This window comes from Tyto alba, unplaced genomic scaffold, assembly GCF_018691265.1.
Source record: "Tyto alba isolate M040663 unplaced genomic scaffold, T.alba_DEE_v4.0 Super-Scaffold_2, whole genome shotgun sequence".
NCBI classification, from domain to species: Eukaryota; Metazoa; Chordata; class Aves; order Strigiformes; family Tytonidae; genus Tyto; species Tyto alba.
This window is the reverse complement of record NW_024881282.1, coordinates 38,487,784-38,510,906: the sequence shown is the minus strand read 5'-3', so window position 1 is coordinate 38,510,906 and position 23,123 is coordinate 38,487,784. Positions and strand designations below refer to the sequence as shown.

The window sequence follows — 23,123 nt, the reverse complement described above, 5'->3', positions numbered from 1 at the left end:
GTTTTACATGTGAACGCAGCAACATGAAAACCTTTAGTCTGAACTCAGTTATGTCAGTTCTCATATTGCTGGACTAGACCCTCTGCTCACTGCAGCAACGTGTGACAAATAGTGACTTGAAGTTATACTACAATCCCCTAATCCTCACTTTGAACCTGAAGGACACGGGGTTGACTCAAGGCTGAGCTAAGGTTCAACCACCCACCCCCTCCCACAGGCAGGGACATCCAGACCACCATCTCATCATCTTCAGCAGGACACTATGCTGAGGTGGGAGAGAAGGAACAGGAGGAATGATGGTGAGATCCACCTTGGAGGCCATCACCCAAGGGGATTGTCCACACACACTCCAGTAGGGCAGCTCCACCTCTCCTTCACCTACAGAGAAGCACAGAGGCACCAGGGCAAAAGGTCACAATTTGATTTCTGGAAATGGTAGATGTGAATAATGAAGTGTAATATGCATAATATAAAAGTATAAACTTCAAACTAAAGAACCAAGAGGGAACTGAGTGGCAGACAAATGTAAGATATGCCAAAAGTGCTAAATTTCACTTAATTTACACATTTGGATTGGCTGTTTTCTTGTTATTACCACCTCTTTAGGAGCACCTGACTCATAAGGAATTCCTAAATTCCTAGTAAATTAAAGTAATACTTCAGGGATGTTACTAGTTTTTAACTAGCCCCCTCACCCTCTTAGTTATGTCATCACTGCATTAGGATCAACATAACTGGGTTTTAACCAGAACAGGTTGTGGTGGCTGAAATAAGATATTCTAAAAATAAGATCTATAAAAATGTGACACATCAGTCCCTAGCAATAGCAACAATACCAGATATAGCTTCTGTATAATGCATGAACACAGGATTACTTCCATGAATCAACAGTTTTGCATTAAATTATATAAACATCGTTACATACATATAACTAAAAGTGAAGACTGGTTAGAAAAGAAGAAATTTTATTTTATGTATTTGTATTTCCACTGTTATAATGAGATTCTGAAGGTCAAGTAACAATCCTATTACTTAATTTACATAACTCAAAATAGGGTGCATGTGAATGTAAGAGCAACATTGAAAGATGACTGCCGTTTGTACTTATTCACCACTTCCAATTTGGATTGTTTCTTTTACAGTACTTCTGTTCTACATTGCTTTTGTAAAAGAAATTTTCTTACACAAAGTTTAAGTTCTTATACCATAAGGCAAGAAAGGCATTTTAAAAAACAAATTCTATGCTATGCTCTGCTCTGCAGTTAAAAAGGGATTCTTCTCCTGCAAAGGTCCCAGCATATATTACCAACCTCAGACACCAAAAAGCAGCAAGCTGGGGAATCACTTCTCAGTCTGATCAAGCTACTGTCCTCAGTTAGTGTGGTCTGACTGACACAGGGTATAACCGAGTCCCCAGGTACCACATATCTACAATGCTGCACCACACCAATAATCAGCAGAAGTGGTAGCTGTTTTTTTGTGAAAATAATTAGGAAACTGTTCAAAAATAAAGAAGCTTCCCAGCTTTCTGTTGGCTGGAGTGGTCTTCAGTATACATAACAACACAGAAAATATCATCTCAATGCAGTCAACTATTTAAACAGGAAAAATTGATACTTTGGGGGACATGACTTGCTCTTTAGCTTATGTTTTAAATTGCATGTATTTTTAAATGAACATTAACAACACTATTATTACAGAAGTATAGTCCTGTAGTACTATCCTTAAATATGAAGACCAAAGCATTTCAACAAAATTTTTGACCTAGGAAGGTCACTTGCTCGTATATATAGAAGAACGTGTCCTATTTAATGAAATACAGTTCAATGGGAAACTCAACACTCTACAGCCAAGATTTCCAGATTAGGACTCCCTAACGTTAGTTTCCTATTTCCACAACTAGGCATTTACAGACAGTATCAACTATACTAATGCTTCCTCTAAATGCACCTTTTCGCTTTGAAAACCACACATTGAATTATAAAGTTTAGAGCCTAATTTTTAGACCACAACGATGGAAAATATTGGTCTTGAGCTTTCCGCGTCAACATTGCATTTTCTCTGAAGTTTTAGCCAATTGGTCAATGCAAAATAAATCAAGAAGTAAATAAAATCACATTAAAAGATGGCATCTTCAGCAAGAGTCCATGGGGCTTCTATCAGTGTTGAGGCTCTCATGACTGTCATAGAAATAGGCAGATGCTTACTACCTTCAGAAAGGTATGTCATGAGCTTCCCAAATACTGTTTCACTGCAGTTGTAACTGAACATACTCTATTTCTTGTCCTTCTTCCTAGTACCCAGGAAGATTACTCCTGAGCAAGTACACGAGACATGATCTTCAGTCTGTGCAGTCAATTAAATCAATGGTGCTATGACAATTTACACCATCTGAAAACCTTGTCCAAAATCGCTGAGTGCAACCCCTAGGGGTATGTGATGCTTTCTTCTCCTGCCCTATGCTGCCTCATATGTATCATCACTGCAGAGCTATCACTTATTCCTATATAGCTCTGTAAAGAACAAAAATGGTGACAGCAAGACTTAAAGAGGGAGCAAGAATGGGCACAGCCAAGCGCTAAAGGTGGAAAGGGCATATTTCATCCTGGTCAACCCCAAAGATTATCCTACACTGGCTGGTAGATGCTTACAAAATGAACGTGATGTGGAACAGCACTAAATACTTGTTATTAACTGTGCTGTGATTGTGACTAATGCATGCACAAAGTATTTAAAGAACAAGTATGGAGCGCTCTGTCACTGTGCTGAGATGGTTGGGTGCAGACAGTTTGAAAGCACTCAAGTCATTGCACCACATGATGACCCCAAAATCAGTAGCTTGTGCTAAGGCAAAGAGCCTATTAATTTCTCACACAGGTCATAAAGATGCTTTCAAACAACCAAAAATAGAATCAATAGAAACCAAGCAGAAAATGTAGTATTTTGTGCTCTTCCCATACTTTCATGCTTAAAGAGGTACAACTTGGCAGTATTCAGACAATCTTAAAGATTGATTTATTGTCATTTTGCACAAGTATGTAAAAATCATATGGACAGTCAATTAATTAAATTAATTAATTTAATAAAGCAGTAGAGAAACCCCTAGGAAAAGGTTAGTGCAACAGATTTTTAAACCTGTGAGCACCTGTTAAACTTAATACTTTAACTGTTTTTAAATGAAAGTGAGGTTTGGAAGTCTTTTTACAATGCGCCTCCTGCAGAGCCAATTTATCCTCTGAGATAACTGAGCTGGGCATAACATGGATTAGGATTGAGAAGTACTCAAACAGGTCTATGAAAATCCTTGAATATACTTGAATAGTAGTTTCCTGCTAGTGCTAAGAGCAAGAACACCACCACATTCAGATTTTAAAGAAAAATACTAACTTGCATTCAGTTTTGCAATGGCTTCGGTAAAAATACAAATGAGTCATACAATACTTCCCTTTTGCTCAAGTATTTTTCTGTGTGACAATTCACTCCAATATCCACTTACCTCTGCAGCAGTTTATAAATATTAGTACAGAATGTTGAAGTTCTATGTATTTTTATCATATAATAACAACGCAGGTGTTTCACAAGCCAATTGGGTACTCATTAATAATAAGCTTTCCAGGTGACTGCACTATCAACAAAGTAACACTTTCCCTAGATTTTAGAATTACCTCTGAAAACATACCTGGAAAATAAAAGCATTAACAAAGCATGACAATGGTATAACAGCTCTTTGATTATGGGATCCTGAAGGAGATAATTAGACAGTTTTCAGTTATCTTAAATTTTAAGTGTTTTAACTGTTTGCAAACCAACATTTACCCAGCATATTTACTCATGCAGTGACATTATCTAAGACTTTATAAAATAGTGAGAAGTTACTAGATTATTTCTACATGCACTTTTTATGAATCTATTTAAAATTATGAGAGCCTCAGTATCAATCCCAGTGGGGTAAGATGAAGCCTAAAACCAGTCAGATGATCATGTATTACAGCAGTAAAACTTTAAAGTTATTCCTATTATACGTGTATACACACATACATATACACAGTATTATATAATAACTCTTGATGAAGACTGGAATTGACTTTGCATTTTCCTATATTAGGAATAATTACACCCAACCATTTGTGTGTCTTACCAATTCACCAGTGGCTTTTACCATCATTCACAACAGTTAGAAATAAAAAGATACTATGTGTAATAACGTTCTTCACCGAATAGATACATGAAGAAGAAAGAAATTATCTTCAGTATACCCTTGGTAAAAGAGACATATATTCTCACTGACATCTTTGTAAAAAGCTTTACTTGAAACCAGCACAGAACCAGCCACATACATGTAAATACCCAGAAGCGTTGAGGGTCTGACTCCACTCTGCACTCTGGAGAACTAGTCAACTAAATGAAAACAGATGATCATTCACAGTCAGACAAGCAAAACAAGTGTTTATCACCTTCATGTTTCACCATGCTTAAAAGTACTGAAAAAGTAAATGTTTATTCTACACTATAGAGAAGCACTTTCTGGAAAAAAAGTACTTCAGAAATTAAGCAATGGTCTAAAATCTGCCGTCAAACAGGAAAAACTCCCTGCTGACTTCATCTGCTATTACTGCAGCTACTATTAAATTCATTCTTTTTACAGCATCAGAACTTAAAATATTCTAAACAACAAAAAAACCTCTTTGGATGTTGGCTGACTGCAAGAACCAGAGACAGAATGAAGAACAAACCCATTACATGTAACAAACCTCATACAAATCACCTTGGATTTCCTGCACCAAAAAAATGGAAAAACATAAGCAAAGAGATACATCTTTCCTTAACACATCCCAGTTTTGTGTTTCTAGAAAGAGCAAACTCCAAAGGCCAAGGCCTGGGAGAAAACTTCCATCTCAAGCTTTCTAAGGCCTTTTTTCCGCACCAGTCACTTATTTCAGGCACTGCTAATAAGCATATAGCAGGTGTGGTACATTTAGAAAAAATAGGATGGTTACAGTTACTTAGTTCTGCACCAGCTGGGATATCCAATTGGTTTTCCCAAACAAAAACTGCCCTTCTTTTTGGTTGTTTAGCAAGGGATCATGCAAGTCTTGGAAACAAGTCAAGGTCTGAATATCTACAAGGGGAAAAAAAAGTACAAATCTTAACCATCCACAGAATGAATATGTCCCAGCGTTGAAGGAAACTTTATAATGTTGAGTAAGTGCCCTCAAGTGATAGAACAGCCAGACTTTAGAACATCCTCTGATATACTGTCCTTGCTCACTACCTCTTTTCTTGATCAAGCTGCATTTCAGCCATTTGACTTTAACCCAGTCTCAGTTCTCAGTGCGCATATATATTGGAATTTGAGTCCTAACAAAAAAGAGGCAAATGTCGGCTATCATCATTACACTGATAACACAGCAGCCTGTACGTTCTTGTGATCTCTCTAGAGGTATCGCAAAGATACTATCCAAGGTATTACAAAACTCTCCAAGATGTTCCTCAGTCAACTGAGTTAGAAATATACCACTAGAAGGAGGCTGAAGTAAGTAAGGAATGGAGGAAGACCAGAGACGGTCCTGGATTTTCTCCTTTGTGCTTGAATATTTCCATGACAATAAGAACCTGTTCCACTCTGTGATCCAAGGTCAGAGATAGTCTCCAGGAGATCTGCCAGCACTTTTCCATCCAGAATCACTATTACTTCACCAAGGAAGAAAGACTATCCCTCTGATGATTCTCCTTTGGTTACATTTGTTCAACACTAGTATCATCACTCCCTTACGCTAGATATAATGACTGCTATCTTCAGCTACCATGAAGTTGGGCACAAATGCCATTTACAATGTTGCAAGATACTCCAGAGAAACTCATTGGGGGGGAGGGGGGGGGGGGCGGTGTGACAACATCAAAAAGATCCTTTTCTTTCTTTAACACTGTGTTCAAGTTTGTGAGAGTGAATCCAGACCAAATTTGAGGTTTTGTGGTTTTGGGGGGTTTTTTTGGTTGGTTGGTTGTTTTTTTGTTTGTTTTTGTTTTTTCTTTCTTTTTTTTTTTTTTTTTTTTTTTTTTTTTTTTTTAATGAGGAATCTTTGGAGAGAGGAAGAGATGTTTACTAGCTGACTGAAGGACCTTTAGAAAAATTCTGTTGCTCCTAAACTGAAAGGCAGGGAAAAAAACCTCCAACATCAGGTATCTCCTCTTCTTCCCCCAGACTACTGAGCAGTATATAACTCCATGTCAAAAGCAGTATGACCACTGAAACTCTCCCCAAAACACCCCACTGTCTTGTAATCTGTGAACTAAGATGATCTCTGAGAGCAATTCAAACAAGAGAGCAGACTGATCACACATAGAGCTGAACTGTTGAGAATAAGGTATGTGAAGACCTGCATCTTTGAATCTCAGTGCTCAAAATACTCAATTTAACACGCTCAAACACTCTACTGAAATTATCACATTTCAAAGCTTTTTTCCTCAAAGGCAAAAAATATCGAAGGACTATGGATGGAGAGAGCAATCAAACTATGACAATGAAATGCTTTCTCTAGCTTGATTACTGTGTCAAAGCCAGATTTATCCAAAGCATTACCCTTTGATACTTGGAACCAAGACTACTGTCTTGTAGACAAGCTGGCACAGTTGGCACATGGACCAAAAGATCAAGTACAAGCAGCCCTCTGTTGTTGCCTACACAAAAGGAAATATTACATGAGTTTGAGAAGAGTGCTAGGCTGGTACAATTTTCTGAAGGTGTTATTCTCCAGAATTTGACTGTGATTTCTTAAAAATAAGCTTGTAGCTCATATAACTGTGAAGACAACATTGAAAATGTGAACTAGTATAAACCATGTTCCCAAATGTGAAAACAATCCCAAATCATATTTCTCAGAGTAAAAACTGTCCAGTTTATCACGACTGTTGATTTGGAAGACTAATATAAATTTTCAACATTTAATAAGCAAAGCATTGTGATAACAGGATCATCAGGAAAAAAATCCAGTCTTGTAATATAGTCATGCTTGGTATTTGTCAAATGAATAAGACTGGAGCCAGAATGATACCATTCACTCTCATCTCTGCTTTAACTTGCAGTCTGCATGCAGAGCAGGTCTCTCAGGACCAAGAGACATGAGAGCCCAAGTCCAGGACTTGGCAGTTTCTCAATTTGCCCAAAGAGAGGTTAAAGTTTATTATTTGTGAAGAGTATTATTCATTATGCCTATCACTAACATTTAACAATACAAAGATCCTTAATATAGAACAACTGGCATTTTGCTAATGCAAAATCTGCATCCTCCTGATTGACAGAAATAAATTAAAATGAGCATTTCCAACACGGAATTCTGACATTAAAATGTCTTGCTCTTGGGATGTAAGTCAAATCTCGACTGACCTGGGTCACAGCTCCTTCCTCAAGCTCCTCAATAGCAAAACTCTTACCTAAAGCCGATCTGCTTTAGTTTCTTAGTTCAGTGCAGCCTTGTTTGATAGCAGATTCATTGACAGCTCTGTTCCTAATTTTCCCATCCTCTACCCTCCCTTTTTAACTCCATGTGCCCAATTCTAGTCAGAGGTGTCATTCCCCTTCCCCCCCCTCCCCCAAGAAAAATGTGAAGAGAAAAAGCATCAGGCCCTCAGCTCTCTGAATTTTGGGGTACTGCATTTAAATGCCTTCTGAGTAGAATGAATATGTATTGTATATTTTAATTTGCCTTCTTACTGGATAAATTTATCTCTTGCTGACTATCACATCTCCTTTCACTAGGAAAATAAATAAATAAATAAATGAGCTCACCAATATTACAGAAAGCAGAGCCTACTTTAGTAAGCTTACATCAGTAAGTTCTTCCAATTCTCATCTGTCAACCATTTGCACAAATTCTTGACATGGAACGTCTCAGGTGTGTAAGGTTAAGAGGGTCTGTGAGTGACTGCACGACCACAGCTTGTATGAGTTATATACATACATCAAAACCAACAGATCTCTTAGTGAACAAGTGTTGCCAGACCAAAATTCATCAGCTAAAATCACTTACCCTCCATTCTTTTTGGAGTATCACTGAAATTTTTAGAGAATGGAGCTTTAACTCGTTACGGTAATTACACACCCTAGGATCAAGATTTTGTACTTGACAAACAAGTACCAACTTTACAGGAATGCTTACAATTTGTATTCATATTTACTCAGGAAACAATGTCCCCATTATCACGCAACAACCTTCCATTGAGTTTTTTTTTTTTTTTTCAGATTATTATATTTTATATTTTTGCATATACGGAAATTGGTTCTTGATGAGCATTCAAATGAGAAGTTACTATCCATCATGTCAGGGTCTACTTTAACACTAGTTTGTGCCTCATTAACAGAATGAGTTAAAACATTCTGTGAGGAACCATTACATTACGTTATATTAGTAATCCTGCCACAAACGGACACTGTAGCTTTCCCGTTAATGCCGTTGCTGTTGAGAACGGTACGGAGCACACCTTGATTCTGTGCATGTGGGCATACATTGCCACTGCTCACAGAGCAGAAGGAATTTTGCAAGGCACATGGCAACATGCATCAGTCCACATGCTAAAAATCCTCAGGAAAACCGTTACTGCACGTGTGCAGCAAACTGAGTTCCAAATTAAATTCTCAGGTATCATTTTTTTTCTCTCCCAATACCAACACTGCCTTCTTGCCATAAGGTACAATACTGTTTGTTAAGATGCATTTTTCAAACATCAGCCTCTTCTGAAATACTGAAGCATAAACCCTCATTCTGGTCTCTACACACTACTGCTTTTCATCCCCCCCCCCGCTTAAAAAAAAAAAAAAACAAAAAAAACCCAAATACCAAAAACGTAGCACTTTGCTCAACTAGCGTTCCTTAAATAACCGAAAGGACAAATACCGGTGCCTTTACAAGCCCAGACCTCGCTCTACAAGTTTCAGACCAGGGCACATCACGGCCAAGTTCAGAGACCCACGAAACCCGAGGTTTGCAGCGAGAAGCCCGACACAGCCCCCGCCCCCCCCCCCCCCCCGAAAGCAGCCGCCGCAGGCTCCGTGCGCCCTGCTACCGCTCCCCCGGGTGCAGCACACGAGGTGGATGCCCCCCCCTTTCCCCCCCCCCGAGATGAACCGTTGCTCGGGCAGGGAGGGAGCACAGCACCTCGGGGCAGGCAGGGCTGCCCGCGCCGCCTTCCTCCCCCCGCTACCACGCCGGCCCGGTGAAAACTCACCAAGCCGAGAGCACCGGCTCCGTCAGGCGCCTGAAACTCCGGCCGCCCCGCTGCCCGCCGCCGCCCCCCGCCCGCCCCGGGAGCTCGGCGCCCCGCAGCGCCGCCGGGCGGGAGCCGGAGCCGCCGCCGCCGCCGCCCGCCCCAGCGCCGGCGGAGGGGGCACCGCCGAGGCAAGGGCTGACATAATCCTGCGAAAGCGGCAACCGCTGGCGCCGCCGGCTCCCTCCCGCCCCTCCGGGGTCCGCTGCCGGCGCCTAACCCTCCGCGGGGTTTGGGGGGGGGGGGGGGGGAGAGAGGGAAGGGGGGGTGCGCCCGCGCCGCGTCCCCGGCCCCCACTCCGGGCTGCGCGGCGGGGCGGGGGCGGCACCCGGTGGCCCCGTGCCCGGCCCCCCGCGGCTCGCCCAGCCCTCCCCTGCCCCCCGGTCTCACCTAGGAGCGGCGGCGGCGACGGCGGGCTGAGCTGCCGAGCCCGGCGGGGGCGGGGAGGGGAGGGGGGGGGGGGCGGCCGACGTCTGCTCCGCAGCCGCTACCCCTCCGCGCTGAGCATCTTCCCCGCGCCCCGCGGTGAGTCAGGCAGGGAGGGAAGGAGAGCGCCGCGGAGCGCGCGCACACCGGAGCCCCCGCCGCCCTCCCCGTCCAACCGCCGCCGCGCGCGCCTCCCGCCGGCCTTCCTCTCTCCCCCCCCCCCTCCCCGCACTCACGCGGGGGCGCGCGCGCGCTCCGGGCCGCGCTTGCCCGCGGCGGGGGGGAGGGGGCGGGGCGCGGGTGAGGCGCGGAGCAGGAGCAGGGGCGGGGGCGTGCCCGCGCGCGCGCGCACTCACCGCGGCTCGGTGCGGTGCCGGTGCCGGCGCCGCGCGGGCTGCGGCGGGCGGGGGAGCTGCCGCGGCGCCTCCCCCCTGCCCCCGCCGTTACTATGGCTATGGGCCCGGCCTCTCCTCCGCGCCCACCCGCGCAGGCGGCCCGGCAGCGCGGCGGGAGGCGGCGGCGGCGGCCCCGGGGCTGGCGGGGGCCGCGGTGCGGGAGCTCGGTGCCGGGCCGCTGGCTGGCGGACACCTTCCCGTGCTCCCTCGGCAAAACGACTCCTGTTTTTTGTTTTTTTTTTTTTTTTTTTTTTTTTTTTTTTGTTTTTTTTTTTTTTTGTTTTTTTTTAAAAAAAAAAAGCCACGGGAGCCTAGATAAATCTTAGCAGAGCTCAAATTCCTGCCTTAATACGAGCAAACAGGCATCCCACGGGATTGTTTACTTCAGTAACTGCATCCCATTAAGCAGCGCCCGCGCTAATAAGAGAAATAAAATACAAAAGATAACGCCCCTGTAATTTAACTTTACAAAATGTCAGAGGACAGAGTTGCACTTTCAGTCCCCCACGGCAGCTCTTATCTCTTACTCTGCTTCCCCGAGGAAGTTACACTCTTGACGGCTGAGCACATTACCTGACAAGCTCAGCCAGCGGAGGCTGGAAGAAACGTTTTACCAAGTCAGAAATTTTTAACTGTTACGGCAGGTAAAGTGATGGGGTGTATACGGTTTGTGGCACAGGCTGCGTTTCTCCAGCCTGCTCCCAGCAAACTGACCCAAGACGCCAGCCAGTCACATCCCCCGGGCCCTGGTCCTGCCCTTGGAGCTACCAAGTCTCAAGGAAAACTGGCTTTTCCATCTTCCGTGGAGCAAAAGGCTTAATAAAAAAGTAAACCAAAAATTAAGCGTCACTCTCTAGGCACGATTTTACACAGCCAATCCACAGTGCTGAAATTCACAGTAATTTTCAGCCTCTGCAAGAGGAAGAACATAGATGAATGATGTCAAAGCTGCAGACATGGCACACCGGCAAGGCAAACTTTCCCAGCACACATACAAGTGCATAGTCTAAATTTCTCAGAGACCTCACATTGATTAAATGTAGAAACCTAATTCACTAGCCTTTTTTTTTGGCATGTCCAACTGCATGTGCTTATATAGAACTTAATGCATAGATGGCTTTGAGCACCAAAATAAATCCTATTTGAGGCTCTGAGTGTATGTCCCTCAGAGCATTAATTAGGTCTTAAACAAGTGCTAAGCTGCATTTTTTCAAAAGCAAATCTTTTCAAGAAGTAAACGATCTTGTTCATAAATGGTTCTCTTGGTTGTAAACAGTGGTGTTGTTCTCTGCAAAAAGCGCTGCTGTGGCACACACATAGCCACAGAGCTCAGCGACTTGCAACGGGTCAGCTGGATTGACTCAACCCAACCCCAACAAAGTGCTGACTTTGAATGCACTAGTACAGGTGTGAGTAAAGGCAGCAGAGTAGATTTTTCTGTGATCACTAAGAGCAACTCTTGATTATTTCAGAGTTGAAAGGAATGCTTAAAGCAGTAATGCAAGCTCCTAGAGATACAGTTTTCTGTAGCATAACTGATTTTAGTTAATTAGTCCTGCCAGATTAATGTTGGGGAACGCTAAATATTAATTCAAAAGCACATCTTAGGATAAGGTTTGGAAAGTTATTTTGATTTGAACTGAATACTTTCTGCTTCTTCCCACAGCACCAGTTTTTCAATAAAATCTTACAGATGCAGTCTGATGTTTATATAGTTTTGATGTAGTCCATATGGAGAAGGACTGAACAGAATACAAAAGTTTAGTTTCATCCTGAATCAGGAGAAAACATAAACATTTAGTGATGTTTCCTGAATAGAATTGCAAAGATTTATACTGTAAATGTGAAAATGACCATTTCAAAACATTCCTTTTACATCTTTTCAAAACATGTTAATGCACTATAAAATACTACATCTAATTGTCAGTGTCATGTTTGTTCTGACATGAGCAGGTCTTTTCAAAGCAGATGTTTTGGCAGTATTTCCTTAAAATGTCAAATGATGAATTTGGATTTGTCTAAACTTTTCCAATACCTTGGATCTCCACATCTCTGTCCCTTCAGCCAACAAGACTTTCTGCACAGTTCCAACTCACTTTGTCCTGGATTTTGTGAACTGCATTTGTAAATTGAAATCAGATCTGTAGTACAGGTGGGATGTGATCCGTTAACAGCTTTCTGAGTTAGGGGCAATACTTTAACTGAATGGCTAAGCCAGAGGAGGAACAAGTTAAGGATGTCAGCATGAGCCCAATGTGATGATGGCAGAGCGTGGTAGAAGTGCCAGCCGTCTTCTATACCTGCCATAAACTTCATTACATCCACTGATTGTTAACATCTTGCAGACTATAGCAGCTCTGCATGAAGGAAGCAAGCGTGTAACAACCAGCAGGTCCTAGGAAAGGATGAAGGTTTCTAGCAAGATGGTGGAAGGAAGGGCATCTTTAGACCTTTAGAAGCTCAGTGAGGAGGCAAATGTGAACCCCGGTTGTTGTACTGTTTTGACAGGGGAGATCTGCATGATTTCAGCACGAGGTACATCTCCCATTCAGTCACTCTCACCTTTATCTTGCCTGGATGCCTTTCCAGCCAGCAGCTCCTTCTCTAAGGTCTGACCGCCTGTAGCTGAGTAGGTGTCACGGTTGTGTGTCAGCGGTGAGTGAAACATACCTGCACCTGCATGCTGTCATCAGCTGAGACAGTTGTACCTGATGCTCTCACCCTGCTCTTGTTTTGGAATTGAAGAGAAGGCTGGCAACCGTGCATCCTGACAGGACCAGATAAGTAAAGATAAAAATAAATGAAGTGCTGGACCATTCACCTCTGTCATAGCAGGAATGTACGTTAGGATCCTTCAGTCTGTTCTGTCAGAGAGACCTGTTACTATAAAATTTTGCCTCCCTCGTGGCCATGAACCAGCCATTTTGTCAGTTAACTTCCTTGTGGATATTACAGGTTGGGCAGAATTGGGGTGTGAGAAGTGAGGACTGTTGACAGACAGTGGCCCTGGTTTGAGGGCTGTGTGGGCCACTGTGTGGTGAATGCCTTTTCCTCGAGGCAGATGAACAAATTATTTTAGTAATGGGGCTCTGGCTGTGAGTTTTAGCAAATAGTTTTCAAAGCTCCAAAGTCTTTGGTGTGTATGTTGAGGCCAAATTCTGTGAGTGATGGTATGGGTGGATCTGATCAGATCAGAAATAGAATTTTCTTTTCTTAAAAATTCTCCTGTGTTTTTCATAGCATTTTCATTCACAGCAAAGTGTGCTGATGTACTGATCACAGTGATCAAAGCTTGGTCCAACACTCCATTTATCTGTAGATCACTATGAGAAGCTGCTCTGGTCGCCATGATTCTTCTTGTAAGGAATTAGGCAGCTTGCTTTCTCCTTTACAGCAATGGGACAATCCTGCCAAATTGTTTGTTCTTGTGAATGGCTTCAGAATTTTTTTGGTGCCATTATACATTCCTGCAAGCTTTGTCCACTCTGATTGATTTGTGGACCTGGTTCTCTTAGCTGATGGGATGGTAGAGGGAAACCTATAAGTCCTAAAAGTTGGAGAACAGCAGACACCATGCGATTCTCCTAAGCTGACAGTGGCTTAGGGTGAGCAGCAGTGATTCAACTAGGGTTTGTTCAGTAATTTCAGATGGGCTAGCTGTTTAACTAGCCTCATGGGAAAAGATGACCATTACCATATTTGCCTGAATCAAAAAAAACCCTGACCAGTAGGGGAGGTACTATGAGGAAGTCTCCATTCCTAGAGAATTGCTGGATCTCGTTTCCTATACTTGTATTTCTATCTATATGTGCCTTAAAATCAGGTACTTTGGGGCATTTTTCACTATTGTGGAAACCACTTGTAAGCAGAAACATTCATGACCACAGACTCTAGACCTGAGTCACCTCCATGTGAAAGTAACAGAACTGTCTTATACAAAAGAGATTTCAGAAATTGGAGGGTTAAATTGTTTCTGGAGAAGGATCATCTTAATCTATAGCATAAAAGGTCATTTCAGATAAAGAAACCAGTTATCACATCCACAGAGTTAATTACATCCCAGATTTCCCAGTCTCAAACCATGGGTATCACCACACTGCTCTTTGATGAGCAAGTCAAAATGGATCTAGATTTTTAACAAAACAGCTCCTAACAATTATTCTTCCTACTGATAAACAATATTACACATGTTTTCAGGGAAAATTAAATCTGTTGGAACAAAGGGAGGAAATTTGTTTTCTACTTAAAATACATTGCTAATAAACACTCAGCTTCATACTGGGAATTTTTAGTCAGAAAATTATTGTCCTTTAGCAATAATTTCTGAAAATAAGTTGAAGAAGCTTCTTTTTAATAAAATTTTAAAATATTATGTCCTGATTGTTCAAATAACTTCTCCAAAAGTTTGGGCTATTTTTTTTTCTTTTAACAGAGCTGAAAAGTTCTGTGTTATGATAACTTTATTCGTTGTTAGAGATAAGTATTTGCTAATTTGAACTGTTTTGCTTATATCCATATCCTTACTGGTTGATACTCTATCAAGGGATCTAGAAAGCCAGAGCAAGATAAAATTAATTCTTGTTTGCAAGTAGGGAAGTGATCTTTAATAAAAAGAAAGATTAAATTATTTAAAATATTTATCAGGACTGCTTTTACAGTCCTTTTTCAGAACCAAATAAACTGATTTTTAATTTCCTGACTAGGGACTGAACAGACTGACTCCATACCACAGGTTATAAGTACACATAATAATATTCAGATATTGAGTTTAAGTAATTGTTTAGGTATGTTTACTGAGCAAGCAAAATCATATTGTGAACCCAATATATAAACAAAAAAAAAGGCATTAGAAATTTTTACTAGTAAATTATATTTGCTGAAATGAGATGCCGAAAGACCTTATAGCTGTATAAGGGAGAGTATCTGGGTGAGAAAGGATGCAGGGGAGAGGGAGAGCTGCAAACAAGAGTCACAGAAGTCTGTTACTGGATTTATGTGCTATGCATGGTCCTTAAAGAAAGTTAAGCGCGCAATGAAGACTATGCACCTGCTAAAATACATGAACATAATTCTCATGATATAGAACTCAGCAGAGATTGTAACACTTCTAACAGTGCTCTAACAAATCAGGATAAAGGGAATATACTAACTGAAGATAGATGAAGAAGCTGTGCTGGCTTGGGTAAGAAGCAGGGACTTAAGTTTAAAGTGGGGAAAAGAAAGGAAGTTGTCATCTTTTGAACAGAAAAAGCCAACAGAATGCTGTTTTAAGCAGGGAAATCTCAAGGGGAATTGACTGCTAGTCCTGCAAGCTGGCTTTATTTTCAGCTCTGGGTCAGCACTCAGAGGATGGGATCTTGCTGTATAGGACAAACACTTCTGGTAGCTTAAATATCCTGGAGAATAAAAGTTAAAAACTATAAAGAAATCGAACTATTATACTAAAACCAGAGCTGTCTTTATACATTTTGTTTTAATTATAATCTTATAATTAGAAGGTCAACTGCATATGTTTCAGAATAATTCAGAATTGATTTTGATTTTTATTCTTAAAAGTGGCCAATGTTGGAGAGAAGTCCAAAGAAGCTGATAAATTTGGGCTATACAGTCTATTTGGAAATAGCAAGTCCAAATAAAGTTGTACGGGCATGCAGTTATTGTGGGACCCGTACCCAAAGAGGTAACTGGAGCTATCTTCTGGAACCGCTGGAGTCTCTGCAGGGGCTTGTGCTGCAGTGTGCTCTGGGTTGGGGAGGAATTCTCACTGGCAAACACAGATTATGCTCTTTTTTTTCCAAGACAAACTCACGGGTCTGTAAAAAATTTAAACATCACTCAAGAAAGAAATTTAATATCTGAAGCTCACCTGAATGGGCAACTAGAGATGTCTTGTTCATACAGGCTCACACAACACCTGGTTCTTGCTTGCTGGGAACTAACTAGCACCTGCGTGCCAAAGGAATGGAGTAACTACAAACCACCTTAACCTGCCTTTGAATAAGGTGTCAAGAAATGAGCTGGGCAATTACTGATGGTGGTTATAAACATGGAATATTTGTGACAACAGTTTTTCTGAGAGCAGAAGACAGCACAAGGTTGTTCCTGAGACAGTACAGGCTTGAGGCTTTTCATTTTTATTTCACTAAAAGGACCCCAGAAGTGAGGAGGCATTGCAACCCAAATTGATATAGAAAAGATACAAAAATAGTTTCTAAAAGACTGTATAGAATCTGTTTTAAGGCGTTTTTAATTTTCCATATGAGTATAATCTGGTTTAAAGTAGGTTGATGATTCTTTAAATCTTTAAAAGAAACAAAGAAATTTAAGAAAAGTGCCTAGATTGATTTTATTCTTGTGACTGCAGTGGTTATTTTACCTTTGATTAGAACAGAAGAAAAAGAGATGAGTGAACAGATATAATCTAATGTGTGATCAGAAAGCAAAGCACTGAAAAAGAGTGAAAATCTGAAGTTAATCCTAAGAAATATATAAAGTGGAATACTACCTCATAATTGCAGAACATAGTATCTGCTTCCTAGTAAACAGATAACTAAACAGGGACCCATGAAGTGAATGTATGAGAATGCTAGTGTGCATATTTTTAGTGGGAGAAGGGAAGAAATAATGGAGTATTGAACTGAAGTAGGAGACACCTGGCTTGGCCAGTTGGTGATCTTCATGTAGAAAAAGAAAGCATAAAATCATAAAAGTTATTTTGATCTATTATTTTTCCTGTAAATGTACTATTTAAAAAACTTGTAAGTCACAGAGGAAGGAATAAATGGCTCACAGAAATTTAGAGAAGGCTAGTTGAGAAAATGAATTTTGAGCTGGAAAGTATAGTTAGTCCAAAAATACTATGAGATGATCAGGTTTGAAGAGAAAGAAAACTTTCATTGACTTTAGAAATGCACGCGTATTCATGCAGAATATATATCGACACTAAATATATGCCTTCATATGTATATTTAAGGGCACTGTAAGATGCATATGTATGTTTTAAAAAAATTTAAATACTGAATATTGATATTGGTGTCAAAGGCCATGCTGCAAATAATTACTGTACTGTAATGGTAGCCATAATATATTTGCACTACTCATATAGTAGATATGAACAGTCCATTTCTGAGACTGCAGTGTAAAATTTGCCAATATATTATTAACAGATTGATAGATGGGTTATAAAGGAGAGTGATCAGAAAAAAGTCATAAGAGAATGGAAAGATACACAGTATCATTACTAGGTAGCCTATTTGGATATTCTAATTTATTGACAGATGTAGTTTCTTGATAATTAACATGTTCCATTAAAAATATTGAATTTTAATTTGGAAAATCTAGTCAAAGCGTTTCTTCATGGAAATATGTGTTTTGAATAAGTAAAACAAAACAAAATATTCCATTTGAATATTTTTTTTTCCAAGTCAAAAAAACATTGACTATCTTGCCAAATCAGGGACTTTCTCACAGGGTCTATAATTAAGCTTTCTATGTTCTCCCAGAAGACTAGAGTCCCTCAAGGTCTGTCTTTCACTAGAATATGAGATTCCTTCTGAACAAGTACCATAGTGAATCAGAAGAGTCACTAGACTATGGACTATTATGAAATATGTCTATGAGGACTGATCCCACACAAAAATGAATGCAGTAGGCTTTTAAACTGTAATACTACTACTTTGTTTTGATTGAAAATTAAAAAAAAAAATCTAGCTATGTCCAAATTAAACTTTTTCAGAATATTTCCTCCATTAAATATATTGTGATTTCAGTTTCTTGCCATGAATCAGAGTTAAAAGAAATTGTGAGGTTATAGAATATTCACTGGATGAAAAAAATCTTTATAATAAAAAAAAAAATCTATTTAAATTTTATGAAGTAATCAAAGACAAAATATACATTGTAAAAATACAAAACCATATTAATGATTTAGAAAATTCCTATCTTTTAGGGACAGAAGGGATTGCAACATAATAAATGCAATGCAAAGGTACAATGACCTTTCATGCTCCTGGATCGAATATAAGTTGATCCTATGTTAATATTTCACAGTGCTGCAAAAGAGACACGTGTTATTTTTCTGTATTAAGATAGTGGAATGTCAAACCTTAAGATGATTTATGGCAAAGGGGATGATCTAAGGAACCTGCCTCCGATCATTGGAACACTTGTTTGCAAGGAGGGTGATAATATACTCACTCTTCCTGGGCTCATCAGAACAACATCAGCTCTTGCTGTTCTGTGGTTACACCTGGCTGACACAAGTAAGGGGAGAGAATTTCAAGACTCTCCCAGATGCTGCCCCTCCTAACATCACTCTTAATTTTCCCCTTAAATTGGCCTTTTCCTCCTCCTTGTTTGTAGGGTTCCCTTCAGGCTCAGATGTTACTTTTCATTCACTCTGGAAAAGCATAACCCAAACAGTGAGCAAGATGGCTATGCAGTACTCGACAGTGATTAAAGATCAGAGAATTGTCTAGGGACACAGTATTTAAAAGGATGTGTTCTGGCCAAGGAAGCTGTGTAGACTGTAGCTGAACAGAGGTGTTTGGGAAATAAGGTCTATGTGGGATTACAGAGTTAAGCAAGTGCCATCCAGAGGAAAATGACATAACAGGAACTGTCTACAAATAATTAAAAGCATGTCATAAAGTAGGCCATTTTTTGGATTAATCAAAGAAGACCGAAGAACTCATTTAACATGTAGAAGGGAAAATTTAGGTTACACATTAGGAAAGACTGTATGGTATCTGAACAAATAAGAGTTCATATACAAAACAGATTGTGCCATCACTAGCTTAAAGTGAAAAACTGTTCAAGAAGTCTTGAATTTCTTGGGGTGATTTAGAAATAATTAAATAAACCCTGTGCTTTATCAGAGAAAGTAACAGGTGACCCCTAGAGGTCATCTCAAGCCCAAGCAACTCTCTAGTTACAATAACCCATGGCTTTTGTTAAAAGGCAACAAAAGACTGATTTACATCTTTGTATTGTATACAATTATACCGTATGGTAACCACCCTCGAGGTACTTTAGACATTTACCTCTACATAAGCAAACCATTCATTTTCATAAGTGTTTTGCTTAAAATACTGTTACACTAAGGACATTAGTGTAACCTTATAATATAAACAGAAAATGATGACTTATGGGCATGAGTGAATGAAAAGCAGACTGAAAAGACAGATTACGAAAGAATACATTTGGTTTTGTAAATTACAACTTTTGCAAGGCCGTACAAATTAAACAAAAGTGGCTATAACATTGAATTGTGCATGACAGTGACTACTTAGTCCCCGATCTTGTAATATGCACTGCAGTGAGACAATCACCCCCAGCATGCTGCAAAGCCCAGGCCCTGGCAACTGGCATTGGATGTTGCATATCTGCATCCATTAAAAGAGATTTCTAAGAAATTACTTTTTTTTCCCTCCTCCATTTCATATTCTCTTCTTTGAAGATCTTATGAATTTCTTTCTCATTTGCAATGAGCTTTTGTGGACAATGGTAATATATTTTTTTCTTTTTAAATGCTGTCTGTTCCTCCCAAATATGTATTAGTCAATGACAATTTTAACAATCACATTTTTGTCAAGGTAAAATCTTGTAGATGCTTCAACTCATTATTTTTAAATAGCATTCATAATTACCTATCCAAATTATTTCTTAAATTTGGCATAGAATTAACTTCAAAGGCCAGAAAGGCTGTTAATTAAATCCAAAGGTCTGGTAGTTCTTATAAATATGGTTCCAGCATTACATTGGCATTCCATGGTACACATGGCAGCAGGAGTGCAGAAAGGGCCTCAAAGACAAAAATCTGTCAGGAGATGAAGATGTGACATAATTTTCTATCTGTTCATTTGTGATGGGGCAAACAGACATATCGGAGGGTGGAGTTTTTAGAAAATTGATTTGACTGCCTGAAAGGAGACATAAGCAAGGCAGCTAGGTCAATTCAGATTTTTGTTATCAAAATTCTGCCAGATGCTAAAGTATCCTCCCCACAATTAGAAAGAAAATAAGAGTTTATCTGGCTGTATGACTTAGCTTGGTTCACCTGTTTTATGCCAGTTTTTAATATTACTGGTATCTATGATAATGACATGGGTACATAACAAACTGTAAACTCCAAGTATAAACACAGCAGCCTGAAATCTACCCACACCTTTGTGGTCCAATACAGCCTCACCTACGGCAGTGAGAGGGGTTTGGGTTCCTTTTTGTATAAGTTTTTCTCAGCTGTTCTGTTGTTTTTGTGCTGTTTCATGCAGAATGGGGCAAAATACCTGCAAGCTTGAACCTGTTCCTGAATGGATACTGGCTTTGTTGTGCTCAGCTGAATCTGGACACGCCAGAAAGATACCCTGCTTAACGCTTTAGGGTTTTTTTTCCTTCAGTAGTGCATAATTTTTAGTTGTTTCTTCATTAGGGTATGGGAAGATTCACTGGTTACAATTATCATTTCACCTCCAAATCTATAATAGCAATGACAGGTGGCGATAATGAAACAAGTGCTTCCAGGGTGTCAGAAAAGGTAGCTCTGGGATAATCAGCATTTTGAAGTTGTTTTCCAATCTGGAGCATGAAATCAAGCTGCTTCTGTTTACCATTGATACAGGCAGTTTTGTTGTTGATAAATAAATATAATGTGTATAACCTTTTGCAGTATTTAAATAACGGATATATCAACTGGTATTTACTCAAGTAAAGCACCGTATCTTGCCAAATAAATGACATCTTTTAGAGGCCAAATCACTAAAGCCAATTGTAACATGAAATCAGTTTTAACAATATATTTATTTCTGTTAAAATAACCTAACAAGAGACAATCTTAAACATATTGAGCTCAAATAGAAAATCTTAATGATGTTTGTATTACTTTCAAACTTGGAACTGATTTTTTCTCTTTCTTTTTCAAAATAACTTGCATTTTGGCCACATGCACACCACTACAGATCTCAGCAAATAAAGAATAATGGAATTACAGAACAGAATAAAATTACCAATCTGTAATGTGGTGCATTATAGTGCAGCATAGTGATTAAAGCAAGTGGGCCATGCCACTAGAGCAACCTACCACAGCTATAAAATTATTCAAAAGCAAAATACTTCTCTTAAGTCTGAGCCTAGAGAGGAACAGAACCTCCCTGGATAAAAATAGAGGCAAAATATGCTAATAGTTTGGTAAAGATACTCAATCTGGTTTTGATAGACAATTAAGGTGAAGAAAACTTGTTCCTGCAAAACTGCTTATTTTCATTTTTTCTTTAGAAGTTACTGCTCTCTTGGGATTTATGTAGAAATTAATTCAACTTTACTATTTTTGTATGCCTTTTTATAAAAACACAAACTGTTGCATTATCTGTAATTATTTTTTTGCTATCTGATATTGTGTAATCAACAGTGGATAATCAACATTTCTAAATCTTTTCTCTCCTGTGTTAGCAGAAGCTGAAATAAGTGATTAGTGGAATGAAATATCATATATATTACTGGGTGAAAACCTATGTTAACTTCTGCCACCAGTATGCTCAGACCTAACTATAATAGCTGGTTTCCAGAATTACAGTTTTCAAATGAAAAACTAACTTTTGCTGATATTTTAGAAATACAAAATAAAGTATATTTCCTTACCTTTTTTAGCAGAATGGAAGCCCAGTAATCTTTCAAACCTGAAAACCTGATTTGCCGATCCATATTTTTAATATTACAGGACAAAAAAAAATTAAGTTCCTTTTCCACCTTTCCTTGTATTCTTTTTTACCTGCATTACAGTACTGTCTAGTGGCAGACTTCACATATTTCTCTAGCAAGGTCTATTGCCAAGCATGCAAAAAAACCCCAAACTTGTAATGAAATGAAGGATCCTTGTGGATTTCAGTGACAATCCATGTACCTTTGCAGTTACAACACATGTACCTTTACAGTTACATCCTTATCTAAGGTATTAGGTAAAAAAGAAATAAAGAAAATAAAAGGATGACAGCATGAGGCTAAGATACTGTATTAATGAAAGATGTGTGGTCAGCAAGGGATACTTGAAATTAGGTCTTGGGCAATGACAGCAGCAGCAAGGGGTAATAAGATTGCCTGGCTCTAAGATCTGAGCAAAGAGTTGCCAAGAGCAAGAAGTCCAGGCTGGGGCTGGGGTGGTCTTCATGAGGCAGAAGACCACCTTTTTCAGGAAGAAAATAATTCTGTTAGAGAGAGAAACTGAATGACCATTTTAATGGAAATAATTTGGTCTATCAGGTTTGGATAAATCAAGGCAATCTCAAGAAATATTTACTGTTCTTATTCTCCAGGCAAGACTGCTGAGGAAACAATGCTTCAGACCAGTTAACTAACTGCTGTTATGGTTCTCCAATGAAGGCCAGTTTTGAGATAAGAAAGGAAAGAATAATCTTCCACTGAGAATGAACTTCCAGTAAGAAGTTTCCCTGAAGAAGAAGTTCCTGATCCTGATGCTTAAATACTACTGTAAGACATTTTGGTTGTGTTAAATGACAAGGAACAACCTAGCACATCTAAATAAGTGTTGACTGAGCACCATTTTCTTACAGTCCAGTCAGCTGTTCAACACTTCTGCCTGTTCTTGATGAAAATGTCACTTGGCATATAAGTATCTGAACATGGTTGGTCCTGGAAATAGTGACTCAATCTGAGGCCACAGTCACATATTTCTTGGGGCTATGGAGCACTGATTTAATGACACAAAACCCCCACCAAAACCACAAGCGTCAAAGTAGTTAGAAAACAGCTAATGCCAACTTCATATGCAACAGATTTTTCCATATCCACGTCTCTAGTTTTTATGGGATCTTTTCTTCTGAGTATCAGAGAAAAAAGTGCTCAGACGGTCCACGCTGACAGCCTATATGCTGCTGCAGCATGAGTAAGGAGATTTCACAGTTCAGAACAAAATTTTTTTTTTTTGATATTATATTTCTCCCCCTTGAGTCTTCTCCCTTACAGAGCAGCTGTCCCTCACCGCACTCTGACAAAACCAAGAAACTGATAAATTTATCACGTTTTCTGGTT

General features: G+C 39.8%; 1 protein-coding gene across 18 annotated transcripts in view; it reads right to left on the bottom strand.

The window, feature by feature from the left end:
* ANKS1B (ankyrin repeat and sterile alpha motif domain containing 1B) overlaps window positions 1-23,123 on the bottom strand; it is a 437,905-nt gene that overhangs the window by 79,779 nt on the left and 335,003 nt on the right. The window contains exon 1 of one of the 18 annotated variants that reach the window (XM_042791988.1): window positions 9,652-9,890. The exons of 15 other annotated variants lie outside the window; for them this stretch is intronic. The gene's annotated coding sequence lies outside the window, so the exon portion shown is untranslated. Of the gene's footprint in view, window positions 1-7,431; window positions 7,451-9,222; window positions 9,323-9,651; window positions 9,891-23,123 lie in introns of those variants that run through there. 2 more of the 18 variants (XM_042791990.1, XM_042791989.1) reach the window with 2 other exon arrangements.